We start from the raw sequence: 21,961 nt of genomic DNA, 5'->3' as shown, positions 1-21,961 counted from the left end.
GTGTTATTTTCAATTTGCCGTGTTGATCGTTGCTGTGCTTTTGAGCCCTGCGTTTAATTGCATGGCCTTCAGTGTCACTCAGGTCTTTTTTTCTGAACAGTTTCAGTTAATTTACAGTCCAGGAACGTACTTCAAGTGATTCCTTCTAAATACACTGCTGTGCATCTGTCAACACTTGTCCAGCTTTTGTGCTGCTGCTTTGCGGGGCTTTGTTTGAGGTCCTTCGTCACAACTTCCTTCCTGTTCTGCTGGTGTAGTGACTCATCTCATCCATTTTTGCAACCCATTTCTCCAGCAAACTTCTCTTACAACTTTGTTTTGGATGCCACCTCTTCACGTGTTGGTTGCCTGGTACCTTTGATGTTAAGGAGCGTGCTAGCACCAACCCTTTAATTTTTGGGAGCTGAGTCTAATAATTCACAATGTGTTCCTTGGCGAGTAGGAGCTCTGGGTCCGCGGCCACAGCCTGGATGCACCCCGTGACCTGATGGTGTCTCGGTGCAGGACCGCAGCCTTGCACGGAGACACGTGGCTTACGTCTGTCCTGTACGTTTGGACATCAGCTAACACAGCATGCCTGCCTCAGCATGTCCAAACCTGAAGGCAGAAGCGTTTGGCAGTAAATGTAGTACAGGCGCTGTGATGTTTATTTAGAGAAGTGGAGATCGTAAAAAGGCTGCCACAGGATTTGATGTATTTCAGCTGTAAAAAAGTCGGAAGGAAATTTTTGGATTACATCTCCCATCGCTTGAAGTGGATGGGGAGGTTATAGATAACAATCAGCTGTCTCACGGACTGGATTATACTGTCTGCTAAATCTGAAGACATGCCACTGATGAGAGCAGAAATCTCTATGATTTACTGGTTGAGGGGGGGGGGGTAGGTGAGAGTAGACTCTAGCCCTGAAAATATTCCTGCTTCTGAGATGGAGCAGAGTGAGGAGGCAAGTAGGGAAAGATGCTCGGTTTAGAGAAGACACCAGGGTCATCTGAAATGACAATCAGACACCTCTCGCAGCTCTGACAGCTCTATGGCAACTCTGCTTTCAGCCTGAAAATTCAGTTATTTTTCAAAACAAAAATGCTCAGGAAAATAACTCAAGGGAAAGATGCTCCAACTCATCAAAGACTGTATGTTAAACAAACAGATAAAAGATTTTTCTTCCTAGGAAATGCAGTCCCATCTCCCCCCAGTAATTACAGGAGTGGAATCAAAGTTGTCATTAACATTATTCAAACAGTTATCCTTTTTAGAACAATACAAATTACAGTTGTGTACTAGTTTCATGCCAATGGGCTCTAATCTGAGGTAACTCATAGGTTCCTTTTCCAGTAACCTTTCATTTCTTCATATTCTTGTGGTATTGTGATTCCAGGACAAAACAGGTCTCTCAAACCCTCTATCAATCGTCTAGATTTCTTATGAACGGTCTTTGAATATGAAGCACCATTTTACACGTCTCAAAATATTTGAAGCCATTTTTTCCCTGCAAAAATCAAAATCCTTATAGCATGACAGATGAGTCATTCATTTGTGTCGAACTCCTCTACTATATTTTAAGTGAGGCTATTATGTGTTGTTCTCTGTGAATGAGCAAGAGCAAACGAGAGGCAGAGCTACTGGAGATTTGTTTGCAAATCTGAAAGCATTGTGTGAGGTGCGGCGTGCTGTATCCAGCAGGATGGAATCAGAAATGCACTCCGTTTTGTACTCCGTGCTTTGGGCAGAAATAGTGTGAAATTCTCCAAGCGGTAGACACCCATGTTTTTGAAGTGCAGGACTGAGTTTTTATCTCTGTTGTTCCCATGAAGTTCTGAGCCACTAATGCATACAGCATATCGACAGCTCCGAAGGTCCTGGGTGACCAGGGATTTGTTACAATATTCATTAGCCTTTGATGCATGCATGTATAACCTGGCGGCCCGGGTACGTTGCTCAGTCTGCTTTGTACCTAATCCGCAGAGGATATGGGCTTGTTACAGCTCTCAGCCTCAGAGTAGCACGTCAGCTCAGAGCGTACTGACTCATCCTTCTAGTTTTTGAAGTCCCCTTTTTAAAATTTGGCATCGGTTTAGGTTACAGCATTGACATATGCAGAGTATTTTACATCCTCGGTGAACCCCAAGTTCTCCCTTGCTTGGGGAACTGTATGCAAAGCCTACAGCAGAAGCTAAGCTCATATAATTTGGGTACCACAGACCCACGTTGCTCATGTTTTCTCTTTAATAGCCTTGGGCAGTATCACAATTTATGCAGTGTGAAAAGGCATGACTTAAAACTGTACTTGCAGGAAAATGGAGTTACAAAACCTCCAGAACAGCAAAGAAATGTTTTTATCTGAAGAAAGTGCCTGTTGTCAGTTTGGGAAAAGACAATTCATTTTAAGTGCTTTTGACTGTCCCGATGGCAGGGTGACCTTTGTGTGAATAAATACAGTAATTCCTTTTTGATTACAAAAAGCAGCAGCTTCATAATGGTAGCTCCCTATCTTCTACCATCACCTAAAGTGGCGTGGATAACAGATACCAGTCTGTTATTCTGTTGGCAAGCCTAAAAAGTTGATCCTATGTTGCAGTGATTTGATATATCCCAATGCTAGGAGTCAGAGCAGGGAGAATGACTAAGGCACGGTCTAGAGTGCCCTTCTCCGGGCTTTCCTTTAAAAATCTAGAGGCTTTTAACTTTTTGGATTTGATGGAATCACAATTAAAAGAGAATAGGAAAATATTACCTTCCATTTGTTAGCCATAAAAATGCAATGCAGCAGCGCTGGTGGTAGTTTGCTATTTCCCAGGTCAATAAATGGTTCCCCTGACTTTAATAAACATTGATGCTGCAGGCTTGTTCTACAGTGACTGAATCTTTTTATAGTTTCAACTAGTCACATTGCATGAAAGGTTGAAGGTTTTTTTAAATTTTTTTTTCTTTTTCGGGGGGCTGGTTCTGATTGATTAAGTTGTCAATTTTTGAGTTAGTTGCTGAATTATAACTTGGCATTTTTAACCATGTGATTTGTTTAAAGAGACAGCTTTTGGATATACCAAATCAGCTGAGAATTTTAAGCAGTAAAAGGAAATTTTACTCACTTTGTTCTCAGCCTTTCATCGCTGCCTGAGAAAAAAAGCTCCTGCAAACAATGTAGAGGCTATGATAATAAAGAGAAGGTACACAGATTCAAAGCCACTTCTTTATTTCATCGTAGACCTGATCTGTCTGGTATTATATTGCTTCTGATTGGTATTTGGACACCTCCTTGTTGTTAACATGTTTATCCATCCATAGGGAAGGGAAGGGATAGGGAACTACGAGTATCTATATTTAAGAGAGAGTTACTAAGGCATACAGAGATTTGTGTCAAATGACTTTGCAAAGTCAGGGACAGTGTGTGATAAAACAGAGGAATAACCTTCAGTGTCCTGAACCCAGAGAATTAGAGATGTAAATGTGAGTGTTAACCAACATAAACATTAAGTGTAAATGCCAGAACTACACTTTGGACCGACCTATTTAGTCCATAGTAGTCACGGTGGATTTCTCTGCACCAAAACGATGAGCTCTGAATGCTCCTAAGTCAAACAACAGCAAGGTTTTTACCACCACCCAGCCTGTGCCCTGTTCCAAGTGGAAAGGACAAAGACCTAGTAATACTTTTGGTACTGAGAAAATCACGTCCATGTGATGCGTCCATTTACTCAGCTGCCACATTCCTCCTCTGCGGAGAGCTGCTTAGTTTCAAGGCCTTATTTTTCACTTGCCTTCTCTCCCCCTATTTAAACTAGTATTGCAGACAGAAAAGCTGAAATGACTGAAGCTGACGGGAAAGCATGTGCTCACAATGAGGCTCACAAAAAACACGTGTGCAGAATGTGTTTGAAAAGAAAGCACAACAGAACCGTCACATAACACATAACTGGGTGTCTTTTGCTTGTGACTTACAGTGCTTGCAGGGGAAATGGAATAATCTAATGAGCTGAATAAGGGAGATCTTAAGTTTGTTTCACCTCAGTGTCACCCTGGTTGGACCCTGAAACAGTACGTAGCCGTGGAAATCTCAGGGTATTGGTGAAGTTTGGTTATGCTTCCGCTTGAACCCTTTCCCCTCTTTGGCCCTGACAGCTTCTGCTCTGCAACTTCGGCCAGCGCACAGCTGAATTTCAGCACTTAATTTAACGGCATGATTCTGCAACTAACTCCTAATTCATCTTGGTCCCTTATGTTCTTTTTGCCTGTTTTCCTATGTTTCTATAGCATTCATTTCAAAACCTTTAAATGTGCAAAAGAGGTGCACAGGAAGAGGGCAAACTGCAAAATTAACATTTAAACTTCTTACCTACCGGGATTTCCTGAAGGTCTTTCACTGAGAAGACAAAGGGTAAGCTCACTGACCTCAGGGTAGAAGGAAATGGTGTGGAGAACTGTGGCTGTTTTCTTGTAGTCCTGATGGGGACTGTTACCTTCAACCAGCACTTACGGATAAGCAAAGATGGGTCAGGAAGAAACTTTCCGGGTACTAGTCTGGAATACTGTACAGCTAGTGGGTGCTTTATGGGATGGCTATTTTCTGCAATGCCAACTAAAGATGACTGCTAGAAACGGGATCCCAGGGAAGGTGACAGATTACTGCTCTGATTCAGCGTGGCAAACCTTGTGTTCCTACCACCTTTGCTTCTAGTCAGCTAAAGAGTTCATAGCGAGATGCTGATGCATGAGCAAACTTTTAATAACAACAGCAGAAAGCAAGTATTCTTCTGCAGTTATTAGTAAACACAATATGATGGACTTTTTAGAGGAGTTAGTCATTTTCATTTCAAAATCATCTTGAGGCCATTTTATCTAGTAGGAAATAAGCTGTAACATGAAAAAGCGTAAAACATTCATTAAAGCTGAAATGATTTATATCATAACGTTATGAGGTAGCACACTACCTCAGTACAGTTCCTCAATGAATGTTTTCCTAATTTGCATAAGTAATTGACCTCTCATTAGCAGCTCATTAGAAAAATTGAGGTGTTGTGACAAACGCAGACCCACTGCAAGACAGAAAGTCTGCATGTGAATAAATTATAGAAAACTCTAATGGATTCAAAATGAGGGGCCACAAGAGCCTTGCTTTTTCTGACTGAAAAAAGAAAACATTTCACTTGCATCCACAACTGAAGCACTTTTCTACGAGCATATGTAGATGCACGTTCAATGGTCCTTAAACCAATACTGTGACTCATGACGGTGTAGTCTGATTTTCAAACGTGATGAGCGTTCACATATTCTGTTACAGGTAGCTTCATAGGAAAAGAAATTAGCCGAATAGTTTAGATATGCATGGAAGACCCTGGTAAGACAGTCACTGAGGCTGGAACTTCTTTGTACAAATTTTGGCACATAGACTAAGTGCATGGCTCAGTTTTTGAAGGAACTAAACATCAACTGGCAATTCTCATCGATTCTTATCTAGATTTTGATACTTACTAAAAAAGGAATAATTCAGAATTTCTTGGCCGTGAGCAGTCATCTCAAAAGGGCGATGTCTGCCTTGTCCTTTCCATAGCTGCTATTAACCAACACATGAATGTTAAAGAGCTCAGGTAACAAAATTTGCACAAATCGAAGGGTTAATTTAAATAGCCTTCTATTAGCGGTCTTTTTAGGGACCAGTCCATCAGTTTCAAGCCAAGCTTTTGTCAGTGTAAGCTTGTGAAAATAAGGCAGATATTTAACATAAAGTTTTATGAGTTCTGGATGCTCCTGGACTCCCCTTCCCCCCTGTACCCAAATCAAAATAATTTCTTTTTCAATATGGTCCTTAAAGTCCAAGTCCTTATCTGATATATGTTTCAAAGTAACTGGATTTGTGGGTTCCAAGTCAGCTTTTCATTACAAAGCTACGAGAGGATGAGAAGGAGAAAAATCCTTGCCTGAAAGTCTTGTACAACAGAGAAGAGATGAACTGATGGACCTCCGTGACCTTCTGCAATACCAGCTAAGGAACTGCAGCACCTAAGAAGACGATAAAAGCAATGGAGTGATAATGTAAAACAATGGGGAAAAGCCTGCTGGCTTTGGGCGCCCTGGGACAACAGCCAATGAGAATCACACTTTTTCTCATTTGGGTAGAGTGCAGGTTATCGGGCTGTCACCTTGTGACAAGTTTGGGTTTTTTTTTTTCTGAATTTGACTGCTTGGGTGTTCTTTTTTATATTATAGAATACACACTTTCAGAACACATCTGAAGAAGGAAATGGGCCATTGCATAGCACTGTTTTTATACGGGCTTTGACAACAAAACTATAGAAGAAACACAGAAATGATGGTGAAGAATTTCCTGTTATGGGAGAAAAATGGATTTTAAAAGCTTGCTCAGAAAAATCAAACTACTTAGCTTTCCGTGACATTTAAAAAGAGAATGTTGAAGAGAAGAGAGATAAGTAAACAGTGACGTTTCTATTCACAGGAAAGCACACTGCACCATGGGACTATACCAAGTGACTAGTTTTGTGACATTCATTCCTGTGTCTTTTTTCTGATAGTGCAGATTGCCACAAATTGAAGCCCTGATGCTTGGTTTCAGTCCAAATTTAGAGTAAAATCTGCTCTCTAATGGCATATAGCACCAGAGAGCACCTCTTGCTAGAGCCATGACTGAGCTGAGTTGCACAGCCACTTAGGAAACCCAACAGCGTATGAAAACCGAAAGCTGAGCATCCGTTACTCACGGACCTGTATCACATTCGATATCTCCTCTAGGATTTTCAGGACTGCCCTCGAAACTAAGTTTTAAAAATCCTGGACAACCACTAAATTGAGGTAAACCTCATAGAAAAGTTTGTTTTCAAGTCTCTGCATAGTGCGATGTGCTCTCCTTTCGAGCCCACCCTTTCCTGCGCAGCCACGGTACTCCCACACTGTACTACAAGGATGACTCATGGGCAGAATCGCTTCAGGATTTAACAATACGTTTGGATTTCAGCCAGCTGTGGAAAACAGGCATGCTTCCTCTTATACCCACGCACATACTCAATATATTTCTTTACATATGGGATCTGAATCAGTAATACTAAAAGCCTGAAGCTGAAGGAAGAACGAAACGCACTTATAACCATGTTCCTTGACAAGGTTATTTTTGATCATTTATTCAATCATTTCATGAAAATAAAATACCTGATACATTGCACAGTGGGAATAACACCTCAAAAAAAAAAAAAAAGAAAGAGAGATGATCCTTCTTATAGGCTGACTTTAAAGAGGTCATAATGTTGAGCATAAAATAAAAAAAAACCCAGTAATTAAAAACACTTCCCCCACTGTCCCCCCCCCCCAAAAAAAAAAAAAAAAAAAGGAAGGGAAAAGCTCATCAATGGCAAACAGGTATTTTTGTAAGACTTTGGGGATGTATCTGTACCACCTCTTGGGGGGGGGGTGTCTAAGGTTACCCCCCAGACTAGCCACGGCTAGCTTCTTTACGTCTGGTGCTGCTAATGGGAAAATCAGAGTACCAGAGTCATGGCTCCAGACACGATTTCCAAAGCTGCAAATCATGTCAGTGTCCTGTATGGCTAGCAAAACTGTAGGGGCTCACCAGAATAGCTAGCAAAGGCATTGTAAATAACACCAACAAAAGAAAATACCTAATTTTTTGTTGAAGCATGATTTTAGGTGTTTCTTGCATAACGATTTAATATCATCACCTTAATCTCAGCTTGCTTTTTCATTGAAAAACGACCCCGTCAATTTGATGCAGAAGTAGAATATTGAAAAGTGGAACATTTTGTCCAGTAGGGTAGAGCTGTCAAAGACAGAATGAATAATGCTTAATTGGATAAAACTGACTTGACTGTGAATTCCAAATGAAATTAAAAATATTGCACTAAGATTTATAGGTCTGGTTTTCTGTCTTTGCCTGTGTTTGCTGGGCTTTGCTTTTGTCATCAATATTTCAGCTGAGCAGCAGCATTTTTTTTCTTTACTCCCTTACCTCTCTAGCTGCTGGAATAGTTCTCCAGTCCTGTGAGTGTGTAAACCACAACACCACTGGGTTCCTGAGACAGGTATTACGGTATCTATTCAGGACATGATTTGTGTCTGAGGACTCTATAGGGAAATTCTTTGTGAAAATTATTTTATTAGAATTTTCAGTAGCCACTATAAAAAGTCTGAACTTTTATCTGTGTTATTTCTTCCCCTGCTCTGCTTTATAAACAAACATGACACTTTATTCTACAAAGTGATTTCTTCCTGAGTTATAGAACCACAGAAAAGGCGTATAAAAACCGCAGAGCTTATTATTTTTTGGGTTCTTGAAACTTAAAATTGATTTAAACCAAGTTCAGCAAGCAATATTTCCTCCCTGTCTGAGAGACTGTATCCTCAGGTTCCGGCTAGAGTAAATTTTTATGGGCATGTAATAATTATAAGTCCTTGAGAAACAGATTTTGTAATGGGGACACAAGCACAAAGCTTCACTGTAGTTATTCTAAGGAACACTGATGCGAAGAGGCTGAAAATCCTTTCTCCCAAGAAGGAGGTTATTAAAAGACTGCAGTAGTTTTAATGACATTTCTTGTGACATTAAAATTATTTCATTTGGAATCGCAGAGCATCTCTGCTTCTGCATTTTTGAAGGTCCAAGGAGAAAATACTGCTGCAGCCTCAAAGCTATGAGCAATGACTAAGGGAAGCAATCCAGAGCGATAAATCTGGGTTGGTACTCATATCCTCTCCTGATGGGAGATGTAAATTAATCTGTTTAATTAGAGCAGCAGATAATAATTACCACCGGGAGGACAGGAGAAATGTTTGGAAATACCATACAGGTTTTGCAAATGATCTGGGTTCAGCTTTTCCTCCTAAATTGATGAACAACAGCTGAAATGTCAGCGATAACCGAATTCGAAAGAAGGAGGTCTGGCTCACATCAGATGTATTCGGTAGCTTACGTTCGTACTCAATTCTGTAGAGATCCTGAATTGATTTTCTTGCAGTATTTCAAGCACTATCCACTTCTGATTGGACTGATCTTCGTACTACTTATCCAATGTCATTTGTACACATGAATTCAAAATAAACGATGGCAAGGTGCTTGGCCCAAATACATCGCGCTGTAAGAGATAAAGTCCTCTTCACTCGATCAACCTCACATTACACTTTGCAACGCTACAGTCCTTCAGATATGAAAATACTTTACCAAAATGGATAAACAGCTTTATCCTCGCTTTAGAGGAGTTCAAAGACGGTGAACAGTGAGCTCAAAAGCACAGAGCAGATCAAAGGCAGAGGTCCAGACCGAAGCCTGCCTCCCCCGTAACGCTGAGCCCCCTTGATCCTGCCCCTGCTGAAGCCGACGGCAAACCTTGCACCCACGGCAGAGCGCAATATCCAGGTGCCGGCAGCCAGGACGCTTGCCTTTCTTGTGATCTCCCGGGGCTCGCTCACAGGGGGAAGCGGCTGAGATCTTACGCCGTCCCAAATTAGATGTATAGCACAACACGCGGTGACAGCAGCGTGCGGCGAAGGGAGGAGGCTTCGGTAAAGCAGGCAGGCAACAGGAGATGAAAAAAGAGATTCCTGTAGGAAATGACACTGTTTACACGGTTTGTATTACATCCCTTTTTTTTTTTTAGTGCGTTTTGGCCTTGATTATTTAACCAGACAATGAAGTGGGAAGTGGAACGCTGCAGAAAACCCAACCTTTCTCGCAGGGCTTTTGGGTAGCCAGAAAACAGAGCGCTGCATAAAATGAACACAGTAGCGAGGCTGGGGAAGTTTTCCAAAGTTTTGCAGAATCTCTGAGGAATTTCTGGCCTGTATTCTGAGGGAAAAGCGCATTGGGGCTCCCTTTCTCCGAGCCGGTTTTCTCATGCAAACACAGCTAATGCAGGCATCTTGGACTGGCTCCTGCTCCTTCTGAAGTCAATGGCAAAGCTCCTCCTGGCTTCAGCAGAGACAGGATTTGTCCCTTTGTGAGCTGATCATATTTGTATTCAATACCCTGCAACTTAAAGTGAGGATTAGCAGAATTAAACTCTCTTAATGTGTATATCTCAGACTGCCAAACTGCAATTAACGTTCGTGCATTTGAATTAGCAGGGAAAATTATTAACCACCCTTTCCCCATGCAATTATCATTTTACACTTCTGGAAAATTTCTCCTAAATATGAAAAATAGCCTACACCCCTGTGAACCTACCCCTCGTAATATCCTTTAGTTATTAGAGCAGGAAACAATTTTTCACCCCATGCTTTCATATGCAACGAACGCTTGCCCGACGCTCTCGCCGAGCCGCGCGCTTTGCTGATTTGCTTTGGTTTTCGTTGGCCTGGGGCTGCACGGGTCACTTTGTAAATTTGCCCAATAATAACACGTGCGCGTGCAGCCCCAGGGAGGGGGGATATTACAAACAGCTGCTAATTTGTGCTGTTTTTAACCACCTAATATACAAGATTAAAATTCCCCCCTTTTTTCTCCTTGCAAAGTCGGAGGATGCTCCAGCTGCCCTGCGGAGGCTGGGGCAGAGCTGCAGGTGAGCGCTGCAGAACAGGGGCAGCGGGCAGCAACCGGACGGCTCAGCCTTATTTTCTGCTCCTCCTTTTCCCTGCGCTGGTTCTTGTACCCGCCCGGCTGATGCGGCGCTATGCGGTTTGCAGAGTGCTGGCTGTTTTCCCTTACTCCCTCTTTAAACTTTACCTTGTTGGGGAAAGGAGAATTTTAGGCCATTGCTGCGGGGGGATATATATAAAAGAACTGATAGCTTTTGATTTATGTATCACAGTTTTATAATAAATACATTTGTAACAACATAATGAAATTTTTGAACAAAAGTTCTTTTCCGGAAGAATAATCTTTAACTGGTATGAAATGCCTCACTGGGATTTTGTCAGGTTTTAATTTCAGTTTGAATAAATAATGTAAGACACCAGGCTGGGAAAGATAAAGGTGAATTTCATCTACTTCCAGCTCGCCATAATGGAAATAATAACTACTTTAGCCAAAAACAAGTTTCCAATTAGTTTCTCTAAAATAATATTATCCCCTTTTTTATAGATACCGTAGCTCATTTTGGAACCTAATTTTGATAATGTATAAACATTTCTATTCCCACTGAAAGAATGACAATTACAGACTTCAGCAGTACATGTTTGGGAGCATATCTGTACTGAAAAGCAGCCTTTGCTTTTCTTCAACTGTATTTTAAACAATACAAGTAGAAAATCAATTTAAAATCTTCTTTATGATGAAGATATCTTTTCTGGAAGACCTTATGTGAAATGGGCAGATAATGATCATTAGACAGGCATGCCGTTCTGAAATCATATAATTGATTTCTTCTAGAAAAAGAGATTGTTGGGCCATTCTTTCTTTTTTTATTGAAAATTTAGGGGGGTTCATGACACAGGAAAAGTGAAATAGAGCTGTCCCTTTAATGCAGCTGAAAGTGGCTAATGTATATTACTTTAAATTCAGAAACCAACACTAAATGCGAAAAAAATTCAGAAGAAAATTCGGTTTGGAAGAAAAAAAACTCAAGGCTAGATTAATGCGTTTGAAAGCATTCTTTGCTGGGACATACCTGTGCTCTTTGGTACCACCCAGGGATCTTTTCTGTCTGCCGTCTGACATGTCTGTAAAATTGAACAAAATAATACACCACGTTTTACTGTTTAGGGGGATGCTTTCTACACAAGAAGGAGAAAACAAACCCTATTATTCTATACAATAAACTCCACTCACTCTTTCCCCAACATGTCACCTCTGTTGACCAACATGTTGACCTCTGTTGGCCTCTGCTCCAGAGCCACCTTTGGCTGGAGCACGGCTGCCTCTCTGCTAAGCTGAGACACGTTCTTCAAGGCCCTGAAAAGGAGAGCGGTTTGGTGGAAAGCATGGTAGCTCTGCAGCGCTCACCGCTGGCCTTCAGCTCCCGCTTTAAGCCGCGGTGCCTGAAGCACGTGCCATAGCTTTAGCTATTTAAATTAACACGGCATCAGAGATTAGTATCGTATCCTTAGCCATTCTGACTAATGCACAGTCAACGTGGCGTTTTCTGCCTTCGCAGAAGTTAATAATAGCATTAACAGTTAAGGTATCATGAGCGTGGCTTGAACTCTGACTGTATGCAAAGAGCGCCAATATGTGCGGCCCTGTTTATACTCAGATTACTTTATCCACCTCTGCCTAAACAAAGAAAAAATTACGGGATGACATTACACAAGATTTCAGAGACTCAATGCAGTGTGACAGTATATAATAAAACAGATGTATTAATCTTCCCAAATTTCACTTAAAACTAAATTTCATCGCATATAACCTTCTCCCTACCACGCATGCATGTGTGTGCAAGGCTACTGTGGAGCAGATCTTCTGAGAAATGGATAGTTCCAGTGATGATTTTCTAAATGTGGACATTTTATAGTTTATCCCACCTGTCGTTATGGAGCTACATTTGGAGAATAATGAAAAATCATCTCATGATGAAAGGCTGGCCAAATGGCGGGTATGTATTTTTTATGAATGTGGTTCATGTTACACTTCAGACCCTACAGTTTGTCATACTGGCTTAGATGTGAGGTCCATCTAATCCAATATGTTGTCCTTGCCAGCAGCCAACATGAAATACTGCAGATGAAAGTATAAAGATCACGCAGCAGGCAACTGTAAAATAATTCACCCTTCACATTAGGTCTCAGCCTTCCTTTTTTGAAGGTTCTTGCTACCCAAGTTTCATAGGAGTAAATGATTACAACAAGTAATCCTCAGGCTTGTGGTATGATATGTGGTGAACAAGAGAGTCGTTCCACTTTTGTGATGTTATAAAAAAAGTTTCTAACATAAACTGTCACAAAAAAAATCAGTTTGTCAACAGTCAGACTGATATCAGCTCGTAAAGCCATTCAAACAACTGTGAAATAACACATTTGCAAATATTGTGCGCTCCTTGCAAATGTATCTCTCACTGACAAAAACACTACCAGGCAAATCACAGCAAATAATTAGGCCAGCTCAGGTAGTTTTTCACTAAAAGAAAGAGTTACAAAACAGTAGCAAAGCTAGCCAGAGCTGGGAAGCAGTAATTGCTCTTTGTATGTGTTACACACAAAGTCTAACAGGTCGCATAGAACAAGACACGTATTTGCATTTGTTTCATCCTCTGCTGTAAAAGGGAAAGATATTTCATGTTCAGTTCACATAAGTGCAGTTTTACACAAATGAAAATACTGCAGTAATGTGATAAACATTAGTATGGTAATTTTGGAAGTGCTCTGCACTGCACAGCAGACTCTACTTATATTGCGTAAGCTCTTGCAAAACCTCCTCTGTGATGCCCCATCGTTTACTGGTATGCCAGAACGTGACTTTATTATAGCTGTTCTTGTTGATGCTATCTGAGTAACTGGACATTACGGGATATTATAGTTAGCAGAAGTGGATGTTAAGTGATGTAGGGAGGGACGTGCGGGAAGGCTGTGTGGAGGCCTTTAACACCTACTCACCCCTTTAACCTCACAACTGAACTTCTTCCCGAGAAATCCCATGGCACCAAATTCAGCAAGAGCAGAATGTTTCTTTCCAATGGATTGGTTTGTAGGTGTGGTACATTAACATCTCACCTCACCCTGCAGAAAAAGAAGGTATTTTTTACAGACTTACTCTATTTTTGAGTGGAACACAACGTAAAGGAATCTTTTATATGAGAGCTGAAATATGAAGCTTATATTCCGTGAAAACTGTCTCATGAAACTATGCATTAAATAGATCCCCAGAAACGTGCAGCCCAATAAATAAAACTGGTAATTCTACCCATACAATGAGAAAACGAGTCAGTGACAGCACGAAAAAATAAAGGAATGACAAGGAAGCTTAATCATGCATATGCTGAGGATCCTCCCCACTCTGGGTGGGGAAGGCGGCCTGTCATTTTACCAAGCGTGCAAGCAGAAATCATTGGCTGGAGAAACAATAAAGCTTGGGCTTGATGAGATGGAAACGTAAAACCGGCATAAACAGAACCAGTCAAAAATAGTGAAATGAAGTTCTAAAAGGCTTTATCGCATTCCAGGTTCAGCACCAACAGCTGAATTTACATACTGCAAAAAAGCAGCCACAAAGGTGGAAACTAAGAGAACGCTGTTAGAGACAGCAGTGCAGAACCAAAGGTGTCCCAGGAGAGGAATATTAAATTTAGAGTTGCTGAACATTTCAAGGCAATCCTTCAGGACTTCTAGTTTCTCTCAGTCCTTTGCTTGCAGAAAGAAAAGAGTTAATAAATATTGTTAGTGCCTGGGGAATCGTTCACAAGGGATCTTTTGGAAGAGTAATCTTCATATTTAGAAGTATTTTCTCATTACGGGTACTGGGATGATGAACTGAGAAATGATCTCAACCACTTATGATTCTAAAAGCCCCTAGTCTGAATAATCTATGCTGATTCAGAGATAATAGCATCAAAGACATAACTCGTTTAGCGCAATGTCCATTTACTTACTCTGAAGACTTTTCCTGTCCTACACCTATTTTTATAGACACTTACAGAAGTTGATAATGGTATAAAATGAATAACATAATCAAGAAATGACAAGTATGCAATGAGAACCACTTTGTCCAGGATGGTACTACAGACATACAAAATCTGCTTCTAATGAAGTACAATATAAATCCTAAGGGAGAGAAAAAACAGGGAACGTTCTCATTCTGCACTCATTAAAGAAAAACAAACTGACAGAAAGGATGATTCTGTGTGCAAGGCACTGCAGCAGCTCTTAGGAGATGAGAGTTGCACACCGCCTGTGCAAACGAGAGCACTTAACTGCTTCTCTGCTGAGGTTTCTCTTTGGTAAAGAAGTGCTGCTAAGGCTTGATTTCCCTGCTGCACCTACTTAGGCTGCACGTGGGGAGGCAGAGGCCATCCTTCCTCGCATATCTGTGCTGGGTCAAGGAGACCTAGGTCTCTGTGGTGGTCTCCCCGTCCTCCTGCAACACAAGCACTACCTGCACCATACAAGCAGCTGTCTCTACATGCCCGGGATCACAGCCAACGCTTTCCTCTCTCCATTCTGCTTCCAAGTCGTCATGACTCCATCTTCTTTTCAAGGAGAATGTTTTCCCACGCACGAGACGACAAATGTCAGGCTGACCTCAGGAGTACACTTTTCCTACATTTCCCTGGGGTCCTCTTCTTCAAAAAGGGGTGATGAGCTTTTTCAAATGCCAGTTAGATCATCATATATCATCTTCCACTTTTTTTTCACGTCACAGAAAGCGTGCTTTCAGTATCTTACGGATAGTAGGCAGTCTTTGTACCTCTTGAGCCAAACACTGTGAGAGTTGCTCACGAACTGCATTTTACCACTGGCTGTCATCTTGGGTGGTTCGGTTTCAGGCATATGGACCAAGGATGCAACACCGGCAGTGCTGCAGTAACAAGGATCAGGTATCTGGGTTAGAAAGGGAGTGCTGCTGAGAAAGGACGCTCAATGATTTAACCTTATCTCTTTGCATATTTTGGATAGAGCTGATGAAACAGCTGAGCCAACACACTGCTGGTTGCCGCTGAAAAGGGGCAGTCCTGTTCCCTTCTCTCCTCTGCTCCCCAGTGCACACTCCCACTGGAAATACTAAACTGCAACAGCTTTCATCAAAATATCACATTTGCAAAATGCCAGTATGCCTTATAACTGATTTTTTCAATGTGGATTTTTGGCATATTCTTTCTCTCCTCTAACCAGCTCTTCTGACTTATGAACATGAACTCACCCTTACAGCTGAGACTTGAAGAGCAGGCTGATGGTGTGATGCATGCACGACCGGCTGTCAATCTTTCACTCACTTAATACTTTGAGGTTCTGCGTTCTTTCACTTCATTTTTTCCTCTGCTGTTTCCTCCTGTGCTGAGACCCTCTGGAGTGAGATTCCTCTCTGATTATATAATAAAACCATGAATTATTAACAGTATATAAAATATTGACAAACTGTTCTCTGAGATAGAACAGCTTTAAAGTATTGATTATGAATTCACAAAGTTATAATTAGTTTCTGCATAAGAGATAATTAAGGTGTTATTGTTTCTCTTATAACGTTGTGATGGATAGAAGGTATTTACACTGAACTCTGTGAAATCTTATTAAAATTAAGGCAATAGGTTTATGGGCACTCCAGACAACAGGAAAATAAAGCATGGTGGGGAAGTATCTGCATTTTCAAAGAGCTCAGCCCGCAATGTCTGCTCACTGTGGAAAGAAATCATTTCAGGTTTGCTCTGAGGAAACTCCTGGACCTACAGATGAGATTGACTTCAGCAGAGCCAGAATCTCATTCCAGTTTGGTTTTATTAGAAATCAAACTAACACAACTGTACCTATGTACGTTTTGAGCCTAGTGGTCGATGGCAGCCAAATCTGACTGGGGGGGGGGTACAATCTTGGAGATATTCAGTTTCTACAGGTTTTACACAAGCTCCCTGGCAAAAACATTGCAGTGCTATCAGACATCAGAAAATTCACACAAGGGTTACATTTCAAGACAAAATGACACTGGGAACTAGTTTTTGTGGGTTCTGCTGCTCACAGAGGGATTTATGCCGCCTTGAAGTTGGATGTTTTTCATATCTCTTATGGAAATGTAATTTTATTCAGTGGAACTCGTTGCACGGGCCAGAGCATTCCCCGACAGAACGGGTGCAAGAGGTAGTGGGGACTCATCTTGCTTAACTTAATGTGTCTTGCAGCACCCTACAGCTGAGCCACTTGTCTAGACTCCCTCTGCAGTAAATAGGGAGAAGGAGTTTCTGATAATGAATAATTCATCTGAGCAACTTGAGGAAGAGACAAATCACTGTAGACGTTTAAAGTTAGGCGAGCCCCTTCCTCTGAGTGCAGCGTCGGAGTGGGGCTAATATAAATGTCAGGTATTAGGAGCAGCAGGCTCTGCCAGGTAAGCGTTTGCCTGTAAATTGATCCAATTCTCCTGACCCGCCTGTTTGTGCTCTCCTTGCCTTTCTCTCTGCTGTTTGTAAGGAAGGAAGACCATGCAATGACATGCAGTGGGTCAAATCCAAGAACTGGGTGAGAACAAATGTAATAGTTTCTGGGGCATATTCTCTTTATCGAGGCTCTCCTGGTGCTCTTTAGATGCACATTACCTATTCCTTTGAAGCCCCCTCTTCGGCTGCTGAATGGTTGGCTGCTGACACATATTCAGAGAAAACAGAGCTGAAAGAGAATTTAAGAGGACAACTCATCCACTTGTGTGCACCATGGCAGGATCGGTTGTGCCAAAAGGCTTCCTGATTACATCTAGTTTGTTCTTGAGCACCTCAGAGATGGACATTCCCACAATCTCCCTAAATAACGTATTTCAGTGCTGAGTTGTCCTTATGATTACGTTTCCTCACGTATAACCTTTTACAACCAGAAACCTCAAGCATAGAGAAATTAAGGGATGTGTTGCATTCACAGTATCTGAAGAATGGGGGATTGTAAAATGTGCCTGGATATCTGTTGATTTGCTTTGAACAATATTTGTAAATTCTGGAAGTTTTGTGCATTTTTTATTGGGTTTCATAAACAGGGATTATGAACTACCTGGCATTTCTGTACTCCTTTGTAACTCAGTTATAAAGGAGCATTCCCACCACCCAAGAGGGCCTAAAGGCGGAACTGAAGTGACTTCCTTCAAGGCACAGTTTTTTCTCCAGAAAAAAGAAAGAAATCTCACACAGCAACAGCCAAACTGTGCTATGTCCCTGACACTGGCACGGTGTTGGATGCAGAGACTTAAACTGAGGTTTGGTTTCACTGAGTGGCCACTTTCCAGCGACTCTCACCCCACCTCAGCCCTTTCAGCTCCTTCCAGCGGCTACCTGCCTTTCTTCCCTGTTGATTTGACCCCTGAACCATGCCCAGATAGCTGCTCTTAACAGGTCAGCATCTCTGAGCCTCTCCCTGGGGCATCTTGTCAGGGTAAAGTGCCGTATTAGACTGCTGTAATCAGGAAGGCGATGCGGCGATGCACCACTAGAGCAACGTGAGCGACAAGGGCCATGGTATATCCTAACAAACCGTTCAGCCACGGTGTCGGTTGTTCATGATGGAAATTTTATCCAAGGGAATACTGTATCAAAGAAGCTATGAAAAGAAGCTCATAAGGAATATATTTGCAGATCTTAAGAACTATCTTCGACAACTCAGCAAGTACATTAATTTTACCAGGGAACACACCATCAGGATTTCAACCAGGTTTGTAAGAATAGGCTCTTAAATACCACCTTATGGGCCAAATCCACTCTGAATCTCTGAAAACTACCAGCTAGTGGCAAAAAAGCATGGTATCCAGCTCTTGCTAATGTAAGAGGAGTCTGTATTGCTGCTTTGTCAGGTGGCTGAGCAATGCACACAATGAACGTCTCCTGCATTGTGAACCTAAGTTGAAAGTGCAGCTCTATCAGCAAAGCAGATGCAGCAAAGCTCTGCCAGCCATTAATAGGCATGTGCGGCTGCTTTCATTATTTAACGTTTGTTTGAAAGTACCTCTCTCCCTTTCGCTTTCATGAGGAGATATGAGCATCTTCACAGAGGGCACTGATCCTGTGCAATCACCATATACCTGCAAAACAGTTTAAATTAAAATGTCTCCCCGCCTTGGGAACAAAATAGGGCACCTAATTGAAAGCCGTTCTCAATGAGTGCTCCTTCATCCCCCCTCCCTCCCCAGCACTACGTTTTTATCGCATCTTTTGTTGGCCATACATCAGATGCACCTTTCTTTCTTGCTCTGGATAAGAACAATCCCCGCTTCCCCTCAGCAAGCATTAAAACCTTTTTGTAGTGGATGAGCGCTAAATGAGAGCGATGCTCGCTCTGTGTACTTTAGAAGGCAGGGATGTTTCAAGAGACTAAATTAATCCCTCACATTTTCAAAGTGCGTGGCACGGATTTGAACTCTAACTCCCACAGTGGTTAAAGCAAGGGACAGGGCATGAGCTCCCCTGGATTTAATTCCACACTCTTTCCCCGAGCCACGGGGTGACACGTGGCAAATCTCCGCTCTGCTCTGGTCCCCTGCTGTGGTCCCCGGGCAGCGGGGCGGCAGCCTGTGCATCTGCAGTCCTGATGGGCCTATCCTCCTACCGTTGCTTGGGGGAAAGCTTTTTGCAATCCCCTAACTGGAAAGGACTGAGTTGAACAAGAGCTACAAGGAAAAAATCTGTGAAATGCGACATTTCAGGAGTACACACTGCTTCTCACGCCTTAAAAATGTGTCACGTGGGCAAAGAGTGCAGCTGTGCTGATTTTAAAATTTCATCTCTGAGCGCTCTTTGCTTTGAGCTAGCAGCATTTATGGGCGGAAGGGACTGAACACGCCGGGGTTGTCATAGCTCTGGGAGAACGGCGGCCAAGAGCAGGAGAAACGGCTGTGAAAAGCAGCTGTGTTGTTGCTTTGCCAGGCCACAGGTGCCCTTGCTGCACAGGCGGCGAGTGAGCTGGAAAGCCACCGATTCAGCCGAGCGCGGCTCGCCAGGCTGCCTTGCCTCTGGGTCTGCGCGGCGATGTATTGCTGCTCCCAGCTCGAGCAGGCGGCTCGCGGCTGGGCTGCGTCTGCAACGGGGACCTGCCGTGGGGCTGCCCCACGGCCGATGCTGGGCTCCCACCCCAATGCTGCCCTGGGCACTGGGAGTCTGGCTTTTCGGCCCAAGGGCACTGCCTGTCCCAGTCCTTGCATCAGCACTAACGAGGGACACGTACAGGAATTTCTGCACCGTGACCTCTTTATTCTTTAAAACAAAGAGAAATGCAGGTCTACGGCCAACGGCCAAGTGCCCCCTCACCTGTGTCCGTGCCAGCGTAAGTCCCTTGCAGCAGAGGGTGTTTCAGGGATTTAGAGATCCTCCTTATCTTTGCTTTCTCCACCAACTTTTTCTTACGTAGTATTCCCAGCTGCACAGACAGCCCCTTCCTTCAAAGCAGAGAAAACCTCTGGCCACATAATTAGACCAAGAAATTCCAGCTCCCTGCTCCCAGATAGGCTCAAGGTAATGAATCCATTCAAAATCAATGCCCCCCATCAGTGACAAAACCGATGTTGCAGGAAGAAAGCCATTCACAGCTACTGGGTCTGATGACTCCCTCTTTCCTGGCCGTTTATCCGGAGGGCTCGGACTCCAACGAAGGGGCAGTGATTTAATCCAAAATAGAGGTGACAGCACAAAGTGAAGGTTCAGAGCAGGTTACGTTCAAAAATGGAGGCAGAGCCTTCTCAGAAGGCAAGACGGGAGTTGGCGATCTGACGCAGACGTTCCCCTTGGCTGCTACCGCAGGTTCCTTCTAATCGAGGTTGCCCTCCCGGAGAACACAATATCTCTCTATAGCAAAAAGTAAGAGGGATGTGTGCTTCCGAACAGCTATTATTTGAAGGCAACAAGTAACTACATGTCTGGCTGCACTCTTCCCAGTTTGAGTACAAATGCAATATCTTCTACGTGTACAGGCAAAGGACACACTTGAACCGAAAAACCTTGTCTCCTGCAATGCTGCACGATTCAGTTTACATCATTATTAACCTTCTCCTTCCCTCAGCTCTCATACAAGAAGCAACTGTCTGCCTGGATCTCACGCTGAAGATGGGATCAGCAGATATGTACATCAGCAGCATTTCTGGAAGGTTATATTGCACAAGTAAGCACATACATGGACTTATTTTAATTTCAGAATTGAAATCCTACAGCGCCATTCACACTTTGGGCCAGAAAAAAGATGTGTCCCTATTGTGGAGGGGGTGAAATTTGCTACGTTCACATAAACAAGACTGTGACTACACCTCTTTCAGATATATTGTGGAAATTAATTTCTCCCTGTCTTCCCCTTCTTTCTTGAAGATATAGAGGTGCATTTGTCTTAATGCCAAAAAGCCAAAGCTCAGTTAATTGTTGTGTCTAACTTACTGTGCAGTTTTGATGGGCTGATTTTTATTAGCTTGCTCACCTTGTGGAGATTCACCATATTTAAATCCTTAAAAATTGCTCCCATACTTTTCCTTAAAGCAGAATTCAACAGCAAGAGTTGCCACCTGTTTCTTCCCATGCATTCTTTTTCCTTTCTTCTTTTTAAATGCTTGACACAACCAGGCAGAGACGACTTTCCATTTTCTCCATGTGTGACACTGCTCAGTGGCAGCTGCTAAAAGAAAAGTCCCATCATAATCAGTGTGTTTTGCCTGTAGCATAAGGCATTTCAGAAACATTGAAAAGCTGAAAGGAAACAGAAGATAAGTTGGAAATCATGAGCTGAAATGTGCGCTTCCATTTCAGAGATTAAATTAGAAAAATATATTATTGTGAATTTAAAACTGTATCATCAGCCAGCTTGACAGCTCATCTGGGTTTATGCTGGGCTGTTATTGAAGGTACTTGGGCTAGAGTCCAGCTGTAGGATCCTCACGTCTCTGATATTCAAAGGCTGGATCAAGCTTTGGGGCAGTTCTGCTCAGTGGGGAGCAGAAGAGGTCTCTGCTGGAGCAACCTGCTGACTGTAGCACTTTGAAAACTCAATGACAGCATTATCATTTTAAAGTGCTGCTGACCCATCAAGTGTGAGGAGGCATAGGAACATAATGGAGAAAAATTTGCACAGCTGGAAAAGCTGAGATCAAACAAAACAGCCCCATGGAGGATATAACGGGCAGGTAGGTGTAAAGGAAAAAACGTTTACTGGTCATCAGGAGCACTTCAGATCTGTTCCTTAGGTAACACAGCAGAAGTTGTATGGCTTTAGACTACATTTAGACAATCCCTAAGGAAGGGCACACAGGAAGAAAACTGGAAGGAGTCTTAAATATCTCAGCTGATGTGCCCGTGGAGCCACTGCAGAATTAAAGTAGGGATTAAAACTGTGGCTCCCTGGGGAACGGGCTCACTCTCATGGCATGGCTGGACCTCCCTGTTGTCCCTGGCTCCTGCCTTCATTCCTTCAGCGGCTTCGT

General features: G+C 42.6%; 1 long non-coding RNA gene across 3 annotated transcripts; it reads right to left on the bottom strand.

The window, feature by feature from the left end:
- Window positions 1-7,119: 7,119 nt before the first annotated feature.
- Window positions 7,120-21,147, bottom strand: LOC138068407 (uncharacterized). Of its 3 annotated transcripts, none has more exons than XR_011143210.1 (8): window positions 20,965-21,147; window positions 19,812-20,345; window positions 18,514-18,589; window positions 15,743-15,904; window positions 14,797-15,400; window positions 13,483-13,605; window positions 11,562-11,613; window positions 7,359-9,988 (listed from the first exon to the last, which is right to left on the bottom strand). It is a non-coding gene; the product is annotated as an uncharacterized lncRNA (long non-coding RNA). The 3 variants fall into 3 exon arrangements; XR_011143211.1 differs by having other exon boundaries at window positions 14,978-15,400; XR_011143212.1 differs by lacking the exon at window positions 14,797-15,400 and having other exon boundaries at window positions 7,120-9,988.
- Between the last annotated feature and the right edge of the window lie 814 nt (window positions 21,148-21,961).

This window comes from Struthio camelus, chromosome 10 (genome assembly GCF_040807025.1).
Source record: "Struthio camelus isolate bStrCam1 chromosome 10, bStrCam1.hap1, whole genome shotgun sequence".
Taxonomy (NCBI): Eukaryota; Metazoa; Chordata; class Aves; order Struthioniformes; family Struthionidae; genus Struthio; species Struthio camelus.
The sequence above is the reverse complement of the archived record's forward strand: the minus strand, read 5'-3'. Positions and strand labels throughout refer to the sequence as shown.